The sequence below is a fragment of the Lolium rigidum genome, chromosome 6, assembly GCF_022539505.1.
Source record: "Lolium rigidum isolate FL_2022 chromosome 6, APGP_CSIRO_Lrig_0.1, whole genome shotgun sequence".
Classification (NCBI taxonomy): Eukaryota; Viridiplantae; Streptophyta; class Magnoliopsida; order Poales; family Poaceae; genus Lolium; species Lolium rigidum.
Window position 1 is genome coordinate 208,376,320 of NC_061513.1, and position 4,342 is coordinate 208,380,661.

Sequence of the window (4,342 nt, forward strand, 5' to 3'; positions counted from 1 at the left end):
GTTCTCTGACCAAGAACAAAGTTTGCCATCACCAATTATGATTTCTTATGCACCTTTATTTGTGACTACCTTATACTTGTTTCAAGTTGAGTGATATGAGGAAGTTGTTTACTATAATGTCTTGTGTGAATGAATATGATGCTTCTTGTCCGTATTTTATTTATCGACTCTTCACTCCATAAACATGTGGTCCTGTTTACCGAGTTCAGTTTCGCTTGGGGACAAGCGAAGTCTAAGCCACAGAGGAATCCTCACGAAGAGTTACAGCCGCCTCTGCGGGGCGGAGAACACCAGAGAGAAAAGAGCTCTCCGGTGGGCAGGAATCCGCCGGGGAAATTCCCTCCCGGAGGGGAAATCGACGCCATCGTCACCGCCATCGAGTTGGACATCATCTCCATCACCATCATCATCATCTCCACCATCATCACCGCCATCTCCACCGCTGGACATCGTCACCGTTGTAGCAATTTGGGTTTGATCTTGATTGTTTGATAGGGGAAACTCTCCCGATACTGATTTCTACTTGTTGTTGATGCTATTGAGTGAAACCATTGAACCAAGGTTTATGTTCAGATTGTTATTCATCATCATATCACCTCTGATCATGTTCCATATGATGTCTCGTGAGTAGTTCGTTTAGTTCTTGAGGACATGGGTGAAGTCTAAATGTTAGTAGTGAACTATGGTTGAGTAATATTCAATGTTATGATATTTAAGTTGTGGTGTTATTCTTCTAGTGGTGTCGTGTGAACGTCGACTACACGACACTTCACCATTTATGGGCCTAGGGGAATGCATCTTGTACTCGTTTGCCAATTGCGGGGTTGCCGGAGTGACAGAAACCTAAACCCCCGTTGGTATATCGATGCGGAGGGATTGCGGGATCTCGAGTTTAAGGCTGTGGTTAGATTTATCTTAATTACTTTCTTGTAGTTGCGGATGCTTGCAAGGGGTATAATCACAAGTATGTATTAGTCCTAGGAAGGGCGGTACATTAGCATAGGTTCACCCACACAACACTTATCAAAACAATGAAGATTAATCAGCTGTATGTAGCGAAAGCACTAGACTGAAATCCCGTGTGTCCTCGAGAACGTTTGGTCATTATAAGTAAACAAACCGGATTGTCCTTTGTGCTAAAAAGGATTGGGCCACTCGCTGCAATTATTTCTCTCGCATTTTACTTACTCGTACTTTATTCATCTGTTACATCAAAACCCCTGAATACTTGTTTGTGAGCATTTACAGTGAATCCTTCATCAAAACTGCTTGTCAACACCTTCTGCTCCTCGTTGGGATCGACATTCTTATTTATCGAAGATACTACGATACACCCCCTATACTTGTGGGTCATCAGTAGGCCACAAAGCTTATCATCCACTTGTTGTTGTCTTTGAGCACCTCCCAACAATGGACCATATGGAAGCCCTTCTTATGCGTCGCCCTGGATGTCTGAATCATGGCGGTCCTTCCAATAGTCCTACGAACGACCGGACATCAGACGCATGATACACGGCACTCACGCACATTGACAGAGCTCACGTACCGGGTCATCCATCGTCGGGGCAGGCGGCGCTATTTCGTCGAACAGGATGCGGGGCTGCGGCATGCTCTCCTCCGGCACCTGGCGCATCTTCTGTGTCGCGCCCAGGCAGGAGTCACCGCTTCTAGGCGTCCGGTTGAGGTCGGGAACCGCCGCCCCGGTCAACTTCACCGGCAGAAGGCCGGAGGCGAACCGCGACGCAGCGTAGCCCTGCAAGGGAGCGGGAGTTCCAGGGCGTAGCTGGGAACTTACCGAGCTGACCGACGAGGCCGGAGGAGCGACGCCGGTGATCCCCTCTCTCTTGACGAGCATGTAGCCCTCCGCTAAGGTCGGATGGAGGGCTACTTGCGCGACGCCGGCTTTGATCTACATCTGCCAGGCCTGCTGGTTGGCGGCCGTGACAGTCTTGATCTTCTGGTTCTTGCAGCGCCCGCGACGCTTCGCGGCTGATACGTCTCAAACGTATCTATAATTTCTTATGTTCCATGCTTCTTTTATGATGATACTCACATGTTTTATACACATTATATGTCGTTTTTATGCGTTTTCCGGAACTAACCTATTAACGAGATGCCGAAGTGCCAGTTCCTGTTTTCGCTGTTTTTGGTTTCGAAATCCTAGTAAGGAAATATTCTCGGAATTGGACGAAATCAACGCCCAGCATCTTATAATTCCACGAAGCTTCCAGAACACCCGAGAGGCACCAGAGGGGAGCCCTGGTGGCCCCACACGTGTGGGCGGCGCGGCCAAGGAGCCAGGCGCGTCCCCCTATTGTGTGGAGCCACCGCAGCCCTTCCGACTCCGCCTCTTCGCCTATAAGAAGCCTCCTGACCTAAATCTTCGATACGGAAAAGCCACGGTACGAGAAACCTTCCAGAGCCGCCGCCATCGCGAAGCCAAGATCTGGGGGACAGGAGTCTCTGTTCCGGCACGCCGCCGGGACGGGGAAGTGCCCCGGAAGGCATCTCCATCGACACCACCGCCATCTTCATCACCGCTGCTTGTCTCCCATGAGGAGGGAGTAGTTCTCCATCGAGGCTAAGGGCTGTACCGGTAGCTATGTGGTTAATCTCTCTCTCCCATGTACTTCAATACAATGATCTCATGAGCTGCTTTACATGATTGAGATCCATATGATGAGCTTGTAATCTAGATGTCGTTATGCTATTCAAGTGGATTTTACTTATGTGATCTCCGGAGACTCCTTGTCCCACGTGTGTAAAGGTGACGAGTGTGTGCACCGTGTGGGTCTCTTAGGCTATATTTCACAGAATACTTATTCACTGAGTTATGATTTGAGTTGGATGTTATCTTGCCAGAGAGTAATTCAGAATAGCATAGTGAAGTGCTTATTTATATCCCTTTATGATTGCAATGTGCTTTATATCACTATTAATCTATGTGCTACTCTAGTGATGTTATTAAAGTAGTCTATTCCTCCTCCATGATGTAATGGTGACAGTGTGTGCATCATGTAGTACTTGGCGTAGTTTATGATTGTGATCTCTTGTAGATTATGAAGTTAACTATTACTATGATAGTATTGATGTGATCTATTCCCCCTTTCATAACTTGATGGTGACAGTGTGCATGCTATGTTAGTACTCGGTATAATTGCGTTGGTCTATCATATGAGTTGTGTATCACTATTCATCTATGTGTTACTCTAGTGATGTTTTTAAAGTACTCTATTCCTCCTCCATGGTGTAAAGGTGACAGTGTGTGCATCATGTAGTACTTGGCGTAGGTTATGATTGTAATCTCTTGTAGATTATGAAGTTAATTATTGCTATGATAGTATTGATGTGATCTATTCCTCCTTCATAGTGTGATGGTGACAGTGTGCATGCTATGTTAGTACTTGGTGTAATTGCAATGATCTATCATGCACTCTAAGGTTATTTAAATATGAACATTGAATGTTGTGGAGCTTGTTAACTCCGGCATTGAGGTGCTCTTGTAGCCCTACACAATGAGTGGTGTTCATCATCCAACAAGAGAGTGTAGAGTGGTTTTATTATGTGATCAATGTTGAGAGTGTCCACTAGTGAAAGTATGATCCCTAGGCCTTGTTTCCAAATACCGCAATCATCGCTTATTTACTCGTTTTCTTGCATCTTTACTTCTCGCAATATTACTACCATCAATCGCACGCCGACAAGCTATTTTCTGGCGCCGTTATTACTGCTCATATTCATTCATATCACTTGTATTTCACTATCTCTTCACCGAACTAGTGCACCTATACATCTGACAAGTGTATTAGGTGTGTTGGGGACACAAGAGACTTCTTGTATCGTGATTGCAGGGTTGCTTGAGAGGGATATCTTTGACCTCTTCCTCCACTGAGTTCGATAAACCTTGGGTGATTCACTTAAGGGAAACTTGCTGCTTGTTCTACAAACCTATGCTCTTGGAGGCCCAACACTTGTCTACGGGAATAGAAGCGTGCGTAGACATCAAGCTATTTTCCGGCGCCGTTGTCGGGAGGTAAGGTAAAAGGTATTCACATCCTCTGACTACTAAGCTATTTCCTAGTCTTGTTGCCGGTGTGTGAGTGCTCGAAGCTATTTCCTTTAGATCCTGCAATTGCATCTTTTTGTTTCTTGTTTACACTAGTTAGGCATAATGGACAACAGTGAGCTTCTTATTCTATTTTCTGAGTTAAGACATGGATTGTTTGATGCGAAAATTAAAAAACCTATGGAACCTTATTTGCATGCTAGTAGTAATATTAGTATGAACGCTTTGAACACCATTGTTGATAATGATATAGAAAGTTCTAAGCTTGGGGAAGCT